This window comes from Mobula birostris, chromosome 10 (assembly GCF_030028105.1).
Source record: "Mobula birostris isolate sMobBir1 chromosome 10, sMobBir1.hap1, whole genome shotgun sequence".
Classification (NCBI taxonomy): Eukaryota; Metazoa; Chordata; class Chondrichthyes; order Myliobatiformes; family Myliobatidae; genus Mobula; species Mobula birostris.
The window spans coordinates 99,841,693-99,861,391 of NC_092379.1; the positions used below are offsets into that span (position 1 = coordinate 99,841,693).

A 19,699-nucleotide genomic window follows, 5' to 3' on the forward strand; every position below is an offset into this window, starting at 1 on the left:
AAACAGAATCAACAGTTTGAATTAAGCACATCCACATGGAGCGCTGTCGCAGGAAAGCAGCATCCAACATCAAGGAGCCCCATTGTCTAGGTCATGCTCTCTTCATGCTGCTGTATACAGAAGGTACAGGAGCCTCAGGACTCACACCACCAGATCAGGGAAAGTTATTACCCCTCAACCATCAAGTTCTTGAATCAGAAGCTCTGAACCACTCAACCCATCACTGAACTGTTCTCACCATCTATGGACTCACTTTCAAGGACTCTTCTTCTCATCTTCTTGAGACTTATTATGTACTTATTATTTCACTTTTTTCTCTTTTATATGTACAGTTTGTCCATCTTGTTGCTTGTGGTCTTTCACCGATTCTACCATGGTTCTTGGATTTGCTGGGTATTCCTGCATGAAAACACATCTCAGGGTTGTATATGGTGCTATTCATGTTGTTTGATATTAAACTTAGTTTGAACTTTGAACATTGTTAATCTTTCATCAGAATTCATTAATCAGTATTCAGCAGCACTAAAACACAAAAGGAGAATATGATGTGAGACGGGCTTTATTAACTTTATTGTTAGGATATCACCATTACATAGTGAATTGCCAACATTGCGATTAATGGACATACTTATGTGCTTATATACGTTTTAATACTAACTTTCTGGTTTACACATTCATCATCTCTCAACGGACCAAGGTACTTCCAGGTGGTGAAAATCCTATTAAAGATACATTTAACACCAAAGGATCAAGGCAGATTGCAGGTTAGGATGTGGCAATAAACCAGTCTTCTGGAAACTAACTTTACAACCTTAAATATATAGGTCAACTAATTGCCTGTCACATTAAAACCAACAAACCCAGTAAAGTAAATACAGAGACCTGATCCCGTATGCTTCAATACTGGAGTCCAGCGTTCTGCCCAAGAGCAGTTGTCCATTGAAAACACAAGTAGTGTTTTAGCATTTTAATTTTTTGTATATGTCTTCACTATTACTTCATGAATACACACGTGTATGTATAAATGATGCTGTATTGGGTTCTGCTGTGAGCGCATTCTTATTAGAACCTTTGCACCCTTCTCTCTGCAATTAATCTAGAGTGAGTTTGTATTAGGGATGGAGGTGCACATGGATGACCTGCTAACATAACATGACAACGAATTCTTCAGAGTCCTTCCTTCAAGGTCACTGAGAATGATACTTCCTTTAATAGATATAGATTGAAAATACTGATGGTAATAGGCAAAAATCATTTTAAAACTATGTAATAATATGAAATAGTTTTCCTCCACTTGGCTGTACTCATAGAATACTTAAGATGCTTTTGATTTCCTGTAATATGTGTATGTAGGGACAAAAAAGGATTATTTAGTTTTCAAACCTAATTTGGCATTCAGTTCATTCTGAACTAATCTGTGAATGAACTCCATATGTCTATTCTCTGTGTTTACTTTCTGAAGGCCTTTGACAAGGTGCCATACATGAGGCTGCTAAATAAGATAAGAGCCCATGGGTTACATGAAAGATACTCGCATGGATAGAAAATTGACCAACTGGCAGGAGATAAAGAGCAGAAGTAAAGGGAGCCTTTTCAGATTGGCTGATGGTGACTTGTGGTGTTCTTAAGGGGTCAGTGTTGGGACTGATTCTTTGTCAATGACATGGATGACAGAATTGTAAATAGACAAGTTTGTGGATGATACAAAGATAGAAGGAGGGGCAGGTAGTGCTGAGGAAGCAGGGAGTCTGCAGAAGGACTTAGACAGATTAGGAGAATGGGCAAAGAAGTGGCAGGTGGAATATAGTAGAGGGGTATTTATGGTCCAGCATTTTAGTAGAAGGAATAAAGCGTAAATGATTTCCAAAATGGAAAAAAATTCAGTAATCGGAGGTGCAAAGGGAGTTGGGAGTCCTGGTGCAGGATTCCCTAAAGGTCAACTTGCAGGTTGAGTCAGTGGTAGGGAAGCAATTGCAAAGTTCATTTCAAGAGGACTCAAATATAAAAGCAAAGGTGTAATACTGAGGCTTTATAATGCATTGAACAGACCACATTTGAAGTATTGTAAGCATTTTTAAGAAAGGATGTTCTGCCATTGGAGAGGGTCCAGAGGAGGTTTACGAGAATGAATTAGTTAATGTTGTCACATACCAGCAGTAATAGATTATACACTGAGTTAGGTTTTTATGTTAAAACCATTATCTTTACCAGTATCTACTTCAAATATAGTAACTTAAACGAAATAAACAGGTTAACAGTGTTGTGTGTGTGTATATATCTCCCAAACTATCAAGCTTAGGAACAATTCTTAAAGTTTTAAGATGGCAAGTTAATAAAATTCAGTAATCCATGAAATAAGTGAGTGAGGGGAGAGATTTGTAATCCACACAGAGGTATGTGGAGAGAGGGCAATACAAAGAATCAAAGGTTCCACACTGGTAGAATGAAATAACAATCACCGAAGATCTTGTCCATTGAGTCATTCCGAAATCTACTTAGAAATATCCCCAGGTGACCATCACAGGAATATCATCTTCAAGTGGTTACCACAACACCCCGATTCCATGTAAAGGGCCAACAAAAGTGGTACCACAGGATACTCCAACAAATCCACACATATGGATTATACGAAGTGACAGTCTCACATCCGTTGTGCACTACGTGCCAATGATCAACCCAATCTTTTGGGTATCGAAGAGTTCCAAACCATAGCAGTGACAAGCTCAAGTTCCAACAGCTTGAGTGTCTCTCTCTCTCTCTCTCTCTGTTTAAGTCCACAGCAGGCTGCCACAGCCTGTGACTGACGTCATAGCTCCGCCTCACTCAGGCGCTCTTAAAGTAACACTCACAGTACAAGCCGGCATCTCTCGTAACAGTGTCTGAGGAACATTTGGTGACTCTGGGCATGTACTCGCAGGAGCTTAGAAGAATGAGAGGGTATCTCATTGAAACCTGTCAAATATTGAAAGGCCTAGGATATGGAGAGGATGTTTCCAATAATGAGAGATTCTAGGACCAGAGTGCACAGCCACAGAATAGACGAACAGCCCTTTAGAACAGAGATGAGCAGGAATTTCTTCAGCCAGAGAGTGATGAATCTGTGGAATTCATTGCCACAGATGACTGTGGAGGCCAAGTCATTGAGTATATTTAAAGTGGAGTTTGATAGGTTCTTGACTAGTAAGGATGCCATAGGCTTCAGGAAAAAGGCTAGAGAAAGGGGTTGAAAGTGAAAATAAATCAGATATAATTGAATGATGGAGTGCACTTGATGGGCCAAATGGCCTAATTCTTTTCCTATGTATTATGGTTTTCTTCACATCCCTTAATAACATTGGGTTAAATGAATTAAAATTAATTTTGGACCCAGTGTTTACTTAGTTTTTGGATGCAAATCCTAGCTTCACTTCTGTAATATGTGGCCATAATTTTTGGGTCATGTTCCCCATGTTCTAGGCTCCCTCACCTTTCATGTAATCAGTTGCTACTAAATCAATGTTCCTAACATCACCTTGAGATCCTGCTGACAATACCCCATGGACAATGAGTCTCAGTGGAACCTGCTCTATTAGATCAGCGCAATTAATGCTGTATTTATTATTATTGTACAAGTTGATTAATATTCATTCTCTTTGCAAATTCTCACACTTGTTATTTTCATTTTAAGGCATATTTAATTGAAAAGATTTATTGAAGAATAGCATGCCAAAGGACCAATGTTAAAAATTCCATTTATATTATTAATTAGGACTCTGATGAAATAAGATTAAAATCTTCAGCTAATTCTCCTTATTTGGGAGTCAGTGTCCAATTGCATTAATAAAACTGCAAAAATTCCTATTAGTCATTGAATACCCAACGGTGCTGCAGCTTACTTGTGCTTAAGGCTAAAAATGTAATTACTGGTCTGCCTTGGGTTTTCTGTCCACAAGGTCACGTCCTGTAGGGAGATCACTGAAACTTAACAAATTGATTCACAGTAAGCATGCACAGATGTTTGCAAAGATTGATTCCGAGTCCAGAGGCAAGAGTTTGGTGGTTCTGATTCTTTAGAACAGTTAGACTTTACAGTCCCATGCACTTCAGAGAATAATTGCCTTTAGTATTATGCTGTTCGGGACTGAAGCATTGCAATCAGTAATAAGAGATTCCTGCTCAGTGTTGCACAGAATGAGCTTTTTCATAAAGACAGTTTTCTCGTTGGAACACTCAATAAAGATGACTGACAACTGAACAGTCCCTTTAAAAGGAATCTTACGATGGCTTTTTATTTCAGAAAAGACTCCTTTTATAGAATAAAACCTAGTATGCTGCCATTGATGCTGATTATGTGCCATCTTCTCTGGGTTAGTGAATGCCTCCCAATCTGTCTGGTGACGTGCCTGTCATGGCTATATGGCTGAGAATGCCAGCTGCAAGATATGTGTAAAAGTTGTAAGATGTGGGTAAATGTGCAAAAGTATGGTGAAGTATATGAATGTTAAGCAGTTGTGATTGTGGGAGGAATTAGATTGTGAGAAGGATATTAATGCATGGAACAGTGAGAGAGACTAGTAATGCCAATTACCAGAAGATGAGATTTGATGATGACACTACTGACCTTGGACATTTATCAGCTCTGGTATTCAGGGTACTTCAATCTCAGAATTAACCTAATTAGCTGCCTCCTATCATTGCAACTTTATCATTAATATTGCTGGATTCCTTAGTTCATGTGCTGAAAGGACCTTGCTCCTCTTCTCCAACTCTGCTACCAATGTATCGAAAGCCATACCAGGAAATCAGGACGTCTGCTCTCTGTTCTCTCATGGTTTGGAACATCTTCTCAGCCCTGTGGAATGACTTCTAACAGTTACACCCCAGCTGATACTGGAGTTAGCCCACTCAGAAAACCTAGTTTGTAGATAGATATAAACTTAATGCTGTGAGCAGGTGGCTGGTTTCTACAATCAGATTAATGAGATGGGAAGCACGTATTTTGTGTGTGAATTGCAGCAGATCAAGTCGGTGTCAATTATTTACAGAACAAGTCCAGCAAGCATTTTGAAGTACTATTCAATATCTCCTCCTTAGTTTCTCAATTACACTCATCACCTTTAGATAAGTTTAAATCCCTTTCTTATCCCTGTTTTAAGCAGGAAAATCCTATATTTCCACAGTTTACCTTAAATCACAATCATTTGCCCCAGTTTAATTTAAAGCAGTTGTTTAAACCTTTATAGGACCCATTAGAATGATTTGTTTCATTCCATTTTCAGTGCAGATAATGAGCTGCCATCTGTGTGCATGAGGTGCATTAGGCTTCAGAGTGTTTTGATTTAAATTTCAAGTAGTATTTAAGTGAAAGGAGGGGTGATATTCTTCCAGAAATCTTCAAACTGAACATAGTAAAATATAGCCATGGTTCCAGTAACAATTGGATTTAATTGTGATTGTTTTTTCCTGTGGCTTGACAGTTTAAGTGGCAGGCACAGAATCTCCTGAGTACAATTTTCTACATCAAAAGTTACCTCAAATTGCCTTCTGTGAAAGAGAGAAAGAAACCAATTTGCACATTACCTCAAATGCACAGAATGTATTTTCCCCACTGTGCCTGGCAGAAATGCTGTGAGTTGGACACATTTTGGGAGTTTGATTGTTTTTAAATGAAGTATTGATATTTGAAGAGATGTTGGTGGTATATTGGTATATTAGCAAGGTCTGGAGAAGGGCAAATTGCAGGAAAAGTTTCATTTGAAAGCTGTTTAGCCTGGCAAATTAAATAAAAACAGTGCAAAGGTGTTGATGCAGCCTGCTGTAAACCATAAAGGGTTTTTCTCAGATTTCACCTGGAGTCAGGACAGCAGAGTTTTGTCGAAGTTTCCAGGATTCAGACTGGCCAATAATGATATGTGGCTCTTTAATAAATTCAGTTCAGTCTGTACAAATAGATATCAAGTTATGAGGCTGAACCTGAAGATGGCAGGTACTGAGGAATTTTGTTAATTCTATCTGCATCAGAACATTTGCATACATTTTCTGCATATATTTGGTTTTCACGGAAATGATTTGTTTATCAATCTCAACTATTTTGTTTGATTGAATCAAACTTATTAGAAGTCAAATTAATTGAATAATTATTTGTACTTCTGTTGTAAATGATTTCCACACTTGCGTGGAACCACTGGAGAACTGAAAGGAGGCATATAGTTTTGACTTATTGAAGTGCATTAAGGAGATCTACAGAAGTCAATGTTAATACGTTAATTTCTAAGTAAGTCTAAAGTGTTAAGATGTCACTTTCAGCAGAAATGACAGGATTTCTTGTAGTAGAGTTGTCACATGACCTCACTAACAAAGCTCAGTGTGAATGCAATTTGGCCCTGAGTTCTCTGGAATGTGCGAAACCACTTTACTCCAGGCTGTTTTGATTTCAAGGAATCACTTTCCCTGCTTCAAGCTCACAACCGCCCTCCACCCCAGTGATACTTGCCTTTCTTAGGCTACGTCCACATTAGACCGGATAAATCTGTAACCGAAGCATTTTCTCTTCGTTTTGACCCTCCGACAAACTGAAACGGTGTTTTCCTCCCCCAAAAACGGAGCTTTTCTAAAACACTCTCCAGAGTGTTTAAATCTGAAAACGCTGGTTGGCCGTTGTAGTGTGTACGGGATAACCGGCTAATTTTAAAAACGCTGTCATGACGTGCCAGAACAAATGGTGGTGGCAGTGCAGCATTTCATTGTTTTCTTGAATGCAACCTCCAACACCACAACAACATCTGACAATAGATGTGTAACAGCCTAACGTAACATTCTATGGAAATGCAAGATAACACTGATGCAGACATGTTTTATACATTTAACAAGGTGCTTTATTAATGTATTGCTCATGAAAACATTCAATAGATGCAATTGTCACTTTTGCCCAGTAACACATTGTATTATTTTTCTGTATTTAACGTGTAATAAAAAGACAAGGCAAAAGTAAAGGCAAACAAATGAGGTAACAGCAATTTTCACTTTTGCCCAGTAACAAGCCTTATTGCATTTAGTTGTAGCTGTCGTCCCTTTCATCGGTGAAGAGACTGTGACTGTAGGAAATGTTTCTGGACATCTTCAGAAGTTTTCTGATGACTCCGAGATAGTTGGATGCATCAGCAAGGGAGATGAGGCTGAGTACAGGGCTACGGTAGGAAACTTTGTCACATGGTGTGAGCAGAATTATCTGCAGCTTAATGTGAAAAAGACTACGGAGCTGGTGGTAGACCTGAGGAGAGCTAAGGCATCGGTGACCCCTGTTTCCATCCAGGGGGTCAGTGTGGACATGGTGGAGGATTACAAATACCTGGGGATACGAATTGACAATAAACGGGACTGGTCAAAAAAACACTGACGCTGTCTATAAGAAGGGTCAGAGCCGTCTCTATTTCCTGAGGATGAGGTCCTTTAACATCTGTCGAATGATGCTGAGGATGTTCTACGAGTCTGTGATGGCCAGTGCGATCATGTTTGCTGTTTTGTGCTGGGGCAGCAGGCTGAGGGTAGCAGACACCAACAGAATCAACAAACCCATTCGTAAGGCCAGTGGGGATGTTGTGGGGATGAAACTGGACTCTCTGACGGTGGTGTCTGAAAAGAGGATGCTGTCCAAGTTACATGCCATCTTGGACAATGTCTCCCATCCACTACATAATGTACTGGTTGGGCACAGGAGTACATTCAATCAGAGACTCATTCTACCTAGATGCAACACAGAGCGTCATAGGAAGTCATTCCTGCCTGTGGCCATCAGACTTTACAACTCCTCCCTTGGAGGGTCAGACACCCTGAGCCAATAGGCTGGTCCTGGACTTATTTCCTGGCATAATTTACATATTACTATTTAATTAATTATGGTTTTATTACTATTTAATTATTTAAGGTGCAAATGTAACGAAAACCAATTTCCCCCTGGATCAATAAAGTATGACTATGACTACGACTATGACAAATGCGTGCCAAGTCTTTCGTTTGGCAATTTCCTTTTAAGTTTTTCTAGTCTGTAACTGGACAAACGCGCAGCAAGTATACTGTTTCCTCTTTGTTTGTTTTCTGTATGTCCTGCGCATGCCCAGTAGGAGGAGATTTGCCCAAATATTCGTTTTAATGTGGGCGGAGGTATTTTCAAAAACGTCTGGTGTGGACGCCTATCGTTTTTACGTGAAGCCGGCGTCCTCAAAATTATCCAGTCTAGTGTGGACGAAGCCTTAATCCATAAAGCAAGTGTTCGCAATCCATAATTTATTGCCTCCCACCCAGATGAAAATAACAGAGTTGAAAATGACTGAACTTTTCAGATTGTCTTTATATTTTGCACCACTGACACAGACTGCAAACCTGTGGAGCTGTTTCCTGTGATGCAAAAGCTCCCTGGGTTAATACAGTTATCTGTTATTCTACTCAAGTGGCTGTTGCCATTTTTATAGAAAGATAATCCCATGACAAGATAAATACTGCTGCTGAAGTAGCCCCTGCTCTCAGTCTATGTCAAGCATGTAAAGCTTCCATGCTACTGGCTAGATAAGGGATGCTGGATGGCAGAAATATACCTGATCTTTCATTTCTTTTTAGCAAATCAAAAATGCAACTGCACTCTAATTCCAATCATGGTTGGTCTGGCTCAGCTGGAACTATGAACAAGGGATTACGTGCCTGAGTTGCATAGTCAGAGGTTCTAAAGCAGTGCATTTATAATTATAACATCAGGTGAATTGTTAATCTAAGATACAGTTGTATTAACTAAACTATGATGTTACATGAAAGGCTGCCTGGTTTGAATATCATCGAACTTTGATTGATACCTGACTAGAAAGTCTGCATACTACAAGATTATTAGGTGTATAAATGACACCCTTAAGTTGATATTTCAGCCTCAACTCTAATATTTTAAATTATAATTTAATATTATGAAACCGTAGTTATAGAGAGAGATTAATCTGAAATAGCCAGTGCACTTATGTCACACCATTGCAAGTAAGGGGATTGACTGTTCAGTGCAATGCACAGCAGTCCAATTGGGGTACCTCTGTGTATAGCAAGGCAGCTTACTGCTGTGAAATAAAAATTGCGTCATGCCTGCCCTTTGGCTACATGACTCTGCACCAATCATCAAGTACCCACTTTTACCTCCAAGAGCAATGTCTGCTGACATTGTATTAATAATCTGCACTATTATCATTCTTTGGATCTGCAGATTTCCAGCGACACTCTCATTTTATTTTTTGACTCAAACTTCCAGCAGATGGGCTTGATCTCATCTGCTACAGCACTACTGATACAAGTGGAATATCTGAGGCTATAGATATAACATACAAGGTAAGAGTTCTATAAATGGCTGCTTCTAGTAAATTCCCGTTCCACTTCTGCAAAAGGGCCTGTTTTAAATCACTTCAATGTGACAGCTTAATATACTGATGGATTGTACATCTCTGAATGTCTTCTGTAGAAGCCCTTCCATTAGTCATGTGGATTTCAAAGAAACCTGTGATAGTTTATTAGTGCGCTTTATAAATTTTGATACTGTCTAAGGCAAGAAAAAAATTGTCAAAATATAATTCATTCTTAGCTGATATATAGTGTCGCCAGTTAATAGACGTCAGAAGGATTTATAATTTGATGCTTAAGCTACATTGACAAATTGTGTTCTCAACAGGAATAGGTGTAGTGGTGTTAAATCGGCTATTCTGGCCTTAGGTAAGTGAGGACAAATTCAACCAAAGCTTCCACCTTAACAATGACCAGTCAATTCTGCTGGAAGCTTCCCACCTGGATAGTATGAAGATATAATTGCACTTCGGCAGATTATCCAGCAAATGTTCCCACTATGTTAACCTGACATCTTATTGCAGAAAAATATCCTTGAGGTGCCTCACAGCAGCATCACAAAAACAGGTAGTAAACCAACAATGCTTGGGGAAATGGGGGCTTAAAGTAACCTGGAAAAATGTAGTGGGAGAGTGTGTCATACTGAATTTGAGGCAGCTGAAAACACAGCCATCAATCATGGTGTAAAATATGTGGCCATTCATAAATAGGCAAGTATAAAGAATAATGAGCTTAGATAATGGTTTGTAAAATTTGGCAATTTATAACGACAGAATAGATTGAGGACATTGACAGATGAGGATCATTAGCTATCTAGTACTCACTGTTAAGCTTGTCTGTAACCACTGCCATTCAGTGTTGAGAGCTGTGGGTGAGCTGAATGTCAAATCAAATCTTCTTTGTGGTCCAGCAGTGCAGAACAGATGTACCAAACACCAGACTATTTGCTTTACCTGTCAATTGGCTAGTGTATGCATAACTAATATATTCAATTGATTGGGATTGCTAACCCTGAATAATATGTAACTGCAAGTTAGGAATTTACTAATTTTAATTTATCTTAATGTTTTAAAATATTTTCTTACACTTTAAGCTGACTTAAATTACATTTTTTTTTGGTGGTATTTGTATTTTTTTGTCAATTGCTAAGTCTATTTCCATACCCTTTGCATTTCTTTGACCAGCAAATGTCATGTAGGGTCTGTACAACTGATCTTCTCTATCAAACAGAACTTTGTAAAAGCAGAGAGGTAAGCAACATTGACTGTGTCAGGAAATGTAGGGGAGGCCTGATTCAAAAGAAGAGCAGTGGAGATGATCCAACAGTGAACGATAACTTTAATAATAGACCACAAAATAACAAGCCATGAGGGGTCACAAAACAAGAGAGAACAGAAACTAAACGGTAACACAGTAAACTTTAGGCAGAGGGACTGAAAGCTAGGAGCAACGGCTGACCTGTATGAGTGAGCAAGGAGTGGATAAGAGCTGGGTTTAAACAGGCTGCAGTGCTGCGTTGGAACTGAGTGGCAGGTAATTCCTGTTAGCTGGGTGAAGACTGCGAGGTGCCTGCCTGTGCAGGCCTGACAGGAACACCCCTCATGTGGCTGGTCCTCGATGGCTCCAGCACGATCCGGATGGGTCTGGTGGAAGTCCACAATGAGTGATGGGCCCAAGGTGAAAATGGATGGCACCTAAGTCCTCTCCTTCGGCCCATACCCTTTCCCAGTCGACCAGGTATTGCACACTCTGTACACGATGATGTGAATTCAGCAACCAGCAAACTGTGTACACCTTCCATCATGGATTGCCTTCCACTATCCTTGGTTCCAGAGGTGCTGGCACAGGGGGTTGAGTGGTCTATGGACAACAGGCTTGAAGTGGAACATATGGACGGTTGGTATGGTCCTGAGGGACAGTGGGTCTTATTCTGCATGGAGGCTGGTGACCAGTGATGTGCCCCAGGGATCTGTTCTGGGACCCTTTCTCTTCGTGATTTTTATAAATGACCTGAATGAGGAACGGGAGGGGTGGATTAGTAAATTTGCTGATGACACAAAGGTTGGGGGTGTTGTGGATAGTGTAGAGGGCTGTCAGAAGTTACAGTGGGACATCAATAAGATGAAAAACTGGGCTGGGAAGTGGCAGATAGAGTTCAACCTAGATAAGTGTAAGGTGATTCATTTTGGTAGGTCAAATATGATGGCGGAATGTAGTATTAATGGGTAAGACTCTTGGCAATGTGGAGGATCAGAGGGATCTTGGGGTCCGAGTCCATAGGACACTCAAGCTGCTGCACAGGTTGACTGTGTGGTTAAGAAGGCATACGGTGCATTGGCCTTCATCAACCATGGGACTGAATTCAAAAGCCAAGAGGTAATGTTACAACTATATAGGACCCTGGTCAGACCCACTTGGAGTACTGTGCTCAGTTCTGGTCACCTCACTATGGGAAGAATGTGAAAACCATAGAAAGGGTGCTGAGGAGATTTACAAGTATGTTGTCTGGATTGGGGAGCATGCCTTATGAGAATAGGTTGAGTGAACTCGGCCTTTTTTCCTTGGAGTGACGGAGGACGAGAGGTGACCTGATAGAGGTATATAAGATGATGAGAGGCATTGATCGTGTGGGTAGTCAGAGGATTTTTCCCAGGGCTGAATTGGCTAACATGAGAGGGCATAGTTTTAAGATGCTTGGAAGATGTTAGGGGTAAGTTTTTTTACTCAGAGAGTGGTGGGTGCGTGGAATGGGCTGCCGGCGACGGTGGTGGAGGCGGATACGATAGGGTCTTTTAAGAGGCTCCTGGATAGGTACATGGAGCTTAGGAAAATAGAGGGCCATGGATAACCCTAGGTAATTTCTAAAGAAAGTACATGTTCAGCACAGCATTGTGGGCCGCAGGGCCTGTATCGTGCTGTAGGTTTTCTGTGTTTCTCTGTTTCTCTGTTTCTAATGTAGGGGCTGCTTGACCCAAAAGTAGAGCAGTAGAGGAGACCTAGTGATGAACGATAACATTAATAATAGACCACAAAATTACAACCCACGAAGGGCCATGAAATGAGAAAACAGAAACTAAACACAACAGGCAACAACGTAAACTTTAGGTAGAGGGAGTGAAAGCTAGGAGCAGCTGGTTGAGACCGCCTGGTCTGTATCAGTGAACAAGGATTGCAGACGAGAGCTGGGTTTACATAGGCTGCAGGTGCTAAGCTGGTGACTCCTGTTAGTTGGGTAAGAGACTGGGAGGTGCCTGTCTGTGCAATCCTGACACAGCGGATTTGAGAAGAGAACAGATCTGCAGTGACCTGTTCAACAAGCTTTGGCAAATTAATGGCAGGCAAATAGGATTGTGTACAGAGCACACCGCTCTGAGGGAATTAAAGTTGAATGGAGGATACATAGTAGATGCTGATCAAACCATGTAGGACTTCCAATGAAAGATGAGCAATATTACAAAGTTCATAGCTTGCACCTTTAAGGATAGTGAGAATGCAGTCCTGACGAAGGGTCTTGGCCTGAAACATCGACTTGTGCTTCGTCCTATGGATGCTGCCTGGCCTGCTGTGTTCCACCAGCATTTTGTGTGTGTTGATCAAATATCCAGTTTGGGTTTAAGACTCAAAAATCTGATTGGAGAAGTTAGGATGGTTAAAAATTAAATTGAAGCCTGGATATATAGATCTTGCTTTTGCTTACTTCATTCTGCTGAGCTGAGCTTTAAAGGGAGCCTCTGCCAGCCCTTCAGGGATTTGATGGGTACTTACAGTGGGGTGCTGGCATGGAGAAGGGAGAGAGGGAAATTGGGAAAGAAGTTGAGAAGAGCGGTCTGAGCATTTGCACCCAGAGCTGGGTGTAATTGCAGTATTCAATCTTTCGATGTCATGCAAGTCAAGACTATGTAAACAGGCTGACCTTCCACTGACCCAGTAAACTTCAGCAACAATAGAGGTCACCACCAAAAGTGTCCTATTGATCCTTGGGCCCAAATTATATTTACTGTTACTCTTAACATCATAAATATAAACACTATTCCCAGTTCACCAAACTGAGCATTTCCAGCACTGGGATCAAGGCACATCTCTACTATCCCTGCAGCCCATGATGCATTATCATCACCTGTGGCTCTAACCACACCTGAGAGAGTAAAAGAAATTGAAACCAACCAGACAGATTAACCAATATCCTCACAGGATCTCACCATCTTTAATGTGATGCCCTCTTTGAACCAGCAGCAAGGGCATCCACTTGCATTTTAACTCTGTCTCTTGATGGTCAGAGAGCAACAGGAGCTACATACCAGCAATGCATAACAGCCATAAGAAAAACCAGAGGTACCCTTGGACATTAGATAGGATTCCTTATGAGTTATGAAAGCTGACACAACTCATCAAATAGAAGTTAGAAAACATGTCACATGTTCACATTAACCAATAAAACTCACAGTGGATGGTATTTGAAATCCTCTTCTCATTCTGTTCATTTCTAATGCAACTGCAAGTTTCACTTCTGCAGAGTGCCAATAGCCTGCATGCTTCAGGTGATTTGAACACCTATGACTCTTCCTGTTTCACCGCCAGCTACAAAAGTTATTACATCCCAGAACTGCTAAAAGCATAAAACAACAGGAGTGGGCTTCAGTTATTGATACACTGATATCAACAGCAACAACAACTGTAAATGGATCAGAGAAAGGTCATGTTTCCAAATTGATGTTCCTTAAAGCATCAATCAGAACATGGGTGAACTGTCACCTTTACAATATCAGATGAAATTGGTCAAAAATTTCTTGATTTGTTTGTTGGATGTTTTGGCTGTTCCTTTTTATTATTATTCCTGTGGATTTCCCTTTGGCAGGTTTCGCATTGGTTACCATAGAGCAAAGCTATAAGGTCATTGTGAATATAACAGGAAGCTATGAGGGCCATCAATATCCTTTCCTTATATGTGATTTATGCATGAAGCATGAATAATGATCAGGATCAGCAAAACTACTTACTCTTCCAACATCAACTCAGTATCAAAACCAATAGGAAATATTCATTACAATTTCTGATCAAAACTCCTTTATGTACCAAGATACACTCAATGGCCACTTTATTATGTATACCCATTAATGCAAATATCTAATCAGTCGATCAATGCACACAAACATGCTCAAGAAGTTCAGTTTTTGTTCATACCAAATGTCAGAATGGAGAAGAAATGTGATTGAAGTGACTTTAACCGTGTAATGATTGCTGGTGCCAGATGCGGTGGCTTGAGTATCTCAGAAACTGTTGATCTCCTAGGATTTTCATGTATAATAGCCTCTAGTTTACAGAGAATAGGATACAGCAGCACAAGATCACACTGGTTCTACTCCTCTACCTAATAAACAGGCAACAAAGTGTATTACTTCTGCTCCACAGAAACAGGCTTAACATCAATTAACAGCACACAGAAAATTAACAAACCAAGCATCCCCCTCATTTGCAGAGTTACAATCACATTGAACAGTCCATTTAACAGTGAACAACCCCACTGAACAAAAATGTGTTTTCTTTGGAACACAGAATAGTTACAATTTGATAACTGGAAAAATGCAGAGAGAATTTGTTTTAAATCTGTTCAGGTGAACAGGGAGGGCAAGGATGGGACTTGCTCACTGGTGCATGAGTGCAAGTAGGTTTACTTGGCATCCCAGCAAAACATTATTGATTGACATCCTTAAATGCTGCAGCTCAAGCTAGTATATCTATGTGGATTATCCAGTTCTGATAAAATTGATTTAAGTTTGCCTGCCTTTAGTCAATTGCAAAATACTATTTGGGCTAAATAAAGATCCATGGCTCAATAAATTGTGTGTGGACTGACAAATGGTTTGGTACTGCAGTACAATCTGTTACAATACATTATTTCATCTCATTTGAGCAGGATTATTTGTCCACACACTATCCATGTCTACAAGAAGGTTGATTCTCCTGCTTTACCTGCATTGGTAAATTTAGCAGGAGCTGCAGCCCTAGTTTTAACTAGTGCCATGTAGAGGTCAGAACGGGAGGGTATGGGTATGTCACACTGAAGCGGGAGATCCTTAGTCACAGCACTACCAGCTGGGACATGTTACTGCAAAATAAAGCAATTTGGACTTAAACAGGTCATCAAAGTTGGCAAAATAAAATTGAGTAAACTCACAAATGAAACATTCAAGCATTTAATACACAAGTTTTATAGATTTTTATTTGCATTTACAAACCTCTAACAGTCTGTAGATGGCCATTAGTGAAGAAATTAATTACCCAGTTAGCACATCCAAATAAATCCCCCAGCGGCAAGACTAATTTGGGTGGTTAGCTTTTGCTTGTTTAATGCATAAATTGTAAATTTTTAAAAGCCAGCCATTCTCCTTCCCGTACGATGCATTGCCTGATTTATTTTTCAAAAACCTGCCATACTTACCCTCTATTACATATTGTTGGATTAAAAAGATTGATGAGTAAATTTATCAACTTCCCTCCCACTCTGAATAATGATTGTGCAAACTGTTTCTTATTCTGCTCCAGCCTGTGTTTAATTTTTCTGAGTTTCCCCAAGATGTTCTATCCCTAGCTTTTCACCCCTTACCCATTATAAAACGCTTTTGAATAACTACTCAAGAGGAGGATTCCACTTGCTGTAGTTAGATAGTTACCATTTGCTAAACCTTTATCCTCATAAATCATCTCACCTAAAGCCCTTGTACTTCAATCATCCCAAATTAAATTTGCTAGGATCACCATATCAAAATTAATACAAGTAACAGCTCATTAAATTTTTCCAAAACATCGACATCTTTATTCCCCTGTAGTGGCACTATATGGTGATATGGTCATTGACCATTTATCTCCTTGCTGATTTCTTTTATTTTTTTAATAAGACCCGGACTCAATTCACATCTGAAGTTATTCTCTTTCATTCAGTGCTCAGCGGTCTCAAATTGGTGAAAAATAACATCTTCCAAATCATGCCCCTATCCCTGGGAAGGAATAATTGAATCAGCAAAATCTTTACTCCAATGTTTAACACAGCTTTTGTTAAATGATCTCACACCATCATTAATGAAGCCTGCATGGTTCAATCACTTCTGTCCTGGTTTAGTGAACAAGTGCCTTTCTGCCTCCACCACACCAACTTCGTCTTTCATTTTCCCTGCACCTTTCCCTGATGTGTAGACTTCCGTTGTTTGGTTGCCCAACAAGTGTGACGGTCTTCCAGATCCTGACCCAATTCACTAGGCGTGAGCCTAAACAGGATGCTGACAGGCCACTTGACTGTGAGGACATCAACATCTGCCCATAATTACCTACATTCTTCTTGCTGCTAACTTTAGCAACTTAGAGGATGAGTGGGGGGGGAAGGGATTGTGGTTGCTAAGGTACTTCTAACTGAGCAGCAGGCTCTTTAGAAGAATATATTGTTGAATGGAGTAATAAAAATAAAATGAAAACAGATAATGTATGATTATAATTAAAATGAATGCATGTTTTTCTACCAGCACGACATAATCTGTTTAGCAGCAGAAACACCTTGCACCAGCTGCGCAGAAAGGCTGTCATCAAACAGATCTGAATGTAAGGCCAGAGCATGTAATCTAAATCCAGAAAGCAATCTGCCCTTCAAACATCCTGCATCTCTTGATTACCGTCTTTACTCGCGCTGAAAGACTAAAAATTTTTAAGCGCCCCAGTATCAATTCCCAGCTTTCCATGCAAGAAACCTTAACTGAGGAAATGTGAAAGTGTGTGTGCAGATTATACTTCTTGCAAATGTAAATGTATTTCAAGAAATATTAAAGTAATGCAGAGTTCATTAAAGTAATGCAGAGTGATGTAGGAAAGCCCATTAACTATACCTTTAACGTGTTCAAAGCTGTATAGGCAGTAACAAAGCTTTCTCTGTTCTTCATTTCTTACCTTCTATTCAGCAGTGTTCCCAGCCCATGTCAACAGTCTGTGTTTACCTCTGTGTACCTCCGTCTCTTCCGTTGCTTAGCTCACAGCAACTTGGTGAGCCCTGTCCCTTTCCTGTGCTCCAGCCCCTCTGTGCAAGAGCTTCTCAAACTATGCTCATTCACTCTAATCTAGTCACCCACACAACTCCCTCCCTTCAAACTCAGCAGCAAATGACAAGGCGCGAGGAGAGATATACAGCTCGGTGCTCAGAGACTGGCTTCCCAGGGGATATATGACTCGAGCTGCCAGAATGACTTTCATCTCACAGGCAGCTGGGATCAATTAAAAAGCCGCTTCACGGCAGTTGGCTGGGCTGTAGGTATCCTCCCACCCTCGACTGATTGCCTTTTCCAAGTTTCAGCTCTGTAGGAAGCACTAACGTTCTTTGTGTTATTATCCAACTGTCTGGAAACACTCTAGCTCGCGAAAAAAACAAATGGAAATTTCTTGCTGCTGTACATGGTCTCACACCATCCACTTTAACCACGATAGAAATATAATTTCTTAAGTTAGCAAGTTACATTTTAAAAGAGATTCTTCTGCTTTCAGCAATTAGCTAGTAACATCACAAAAATGTATATTTTTTTAAACCCCTAGTTAATAAAATTTTAAAAAACTGCTTTATCCTTTTCCCCTTATGTTCTTATATTCCACTTTTCTGGCTGCTGCCCTTGCCTTGGAATAAAGAGGTCATGGATTTGAGGCCCATTCCAGAAACTGGAGTGTGCAGTCTAGGTTTGACGCGTAAGTCCAGTGGTGAGGATTTGCTGTGATGTGATTTGTATTACCTTGCAAATGAGATAATAGCCGCTCTCGACGAAATGTCTCAGCTTTTCTTTGTTCCTTTCCATAGATGCTGCCTAATCTGCTGAGGTCCTCTAGCATATTGTGTATGTTACTCCAGTTAGTAGGCAGGGACTGGTTCTTTTAAAAAATGTGGAATTATTTTGAAGAAGTGGAGAGCTCTTCTTAGAGTAATAAGATACTCTCTGGCTATTATCAAGGACTGTACATTTGTTATCTGATAACTGTTTACTACGTCTCCCAAGTTACAACCACGACTGCATTGCCTGTGAAGCACTTCAGGACATCCAGAGTTGTGAAAGGTACCGCTTAAATATCAATACTCTGTGCTTTGAATTTTGTGCCCTGGGCTTATCCCCAACTTCTCCAATGGGTGTTCTTAGTCACTGTGCCCGTCCAATGGGCATTCTTTGTCAGTGTGCCCATTCAATGGGTATTCTTCATCAGCGTGCCCATCCAATGGGCATTCTTCATCAGTGTGCCCGTCCAATGAGTATTCTTCATCAGTATGGCCGTCCAATGGGCATTCTTCATCAGTATGCCTGTTCAATGGCCGTTCTTCATCAGTGTGCCCGTTCAATGGCCGTTCTTCATCAATGTGCCCGTTCAATGAGCGTTCTTCGGCAGTGTGCCCGTTCAATGACGTCATTCATCAGTGTGCCCGTTTAATGGGCGTTCTTAGTCAGCGTGCCCATTCAATGAGCATTATTCTTCAATGTGCTCGTTCGTCCACAGAAGGTATGACAATCAAAACTGAAGCTAAGTTCACCTGATACCCACAAACCTCCTTGCTGAGCAAGGAGGAAATAGTTCTCTGTCAAGGCTCACTGAAACAGATTATGGCTGATTTCAGAATAAATAGTTTATTTACCCTGGAACTTTCTGGTTTCTCAGCAACATTACTAATAGGACGGTACAATTATTAATTGAATTATTGGAAGGAGCAATAGAAGACATGTGGGAAGGTTCAGTGGGGAAATCTATGGATCTTGTGACAGACCAAGTGTTATGTACTTGATTAAATGAAGGTACCCAAAAAGTCAATTATATTTTATAAATGGTGTTGAACCAGAGTATAAATACGTTCAAATATAATTTAATAATTGGCAAGCTTTTCATTTAAGGTAAATAGCACTTGTAGCAGTTTCCTGTAAAACTGAACTGTTTGCTTTGCAGAAGACGCAAGCTGAATATATAAAGAAGGGATTGAGGTCACATGGGGCAATAGAGGGGTAACAGAGAGGTTTTTTCAGGTTGCAATGGGAAGATGCCAAGTGCTGATTCTCTAACATTTCTCATCTGCCTGGAAGATGAATGTTATATTACAGATGTTTTCATATTCTTCACTAAAACTCTGGGATCCCGGCATATGCGCTTCAAGCATTTCTGCTTGTGGAACTCTTAGATGGGTCATTACATAATTTGTTCTATCCTCCAGATCATAACATTTTGCCACAAAGTGAGAACTGAATGTGACGCAGTGAGAGAAGTCACAGATCTAGGATAATGGAGAATAGGGCAAGGCTGACAAGGAGACAAATTGCAGTGGAATTTCTTGCCCAGTAATTCTACTGCATAA

General features: G+C 40.3%; 1 protein-coding gene across 1 annotated transcript in view; it reads right to left on the reverse strand.

The window, feature by feature from the left end:
- LOC140204203 (probable E3 ubiquitin-protein ligase MID2) overlaps positions 1 to 17,400 on the reverse strand; it is a 243,237-nt gene extending 225,837 nt beyond the window's left edge. Inside the window, exon 1 of the mRNA XM_072270697.1 lies at positions 17,278 to 17,400. The gene's annotated coding sequence lies outside the window, so the exon portion shown is untranslated. The remainder of the gene's footprint in view (positions 1 to 17,277) is intronic.
- Between the last annotated feature and the right edge of the window lie 2,299 nt (positions 17,401 to 19,699).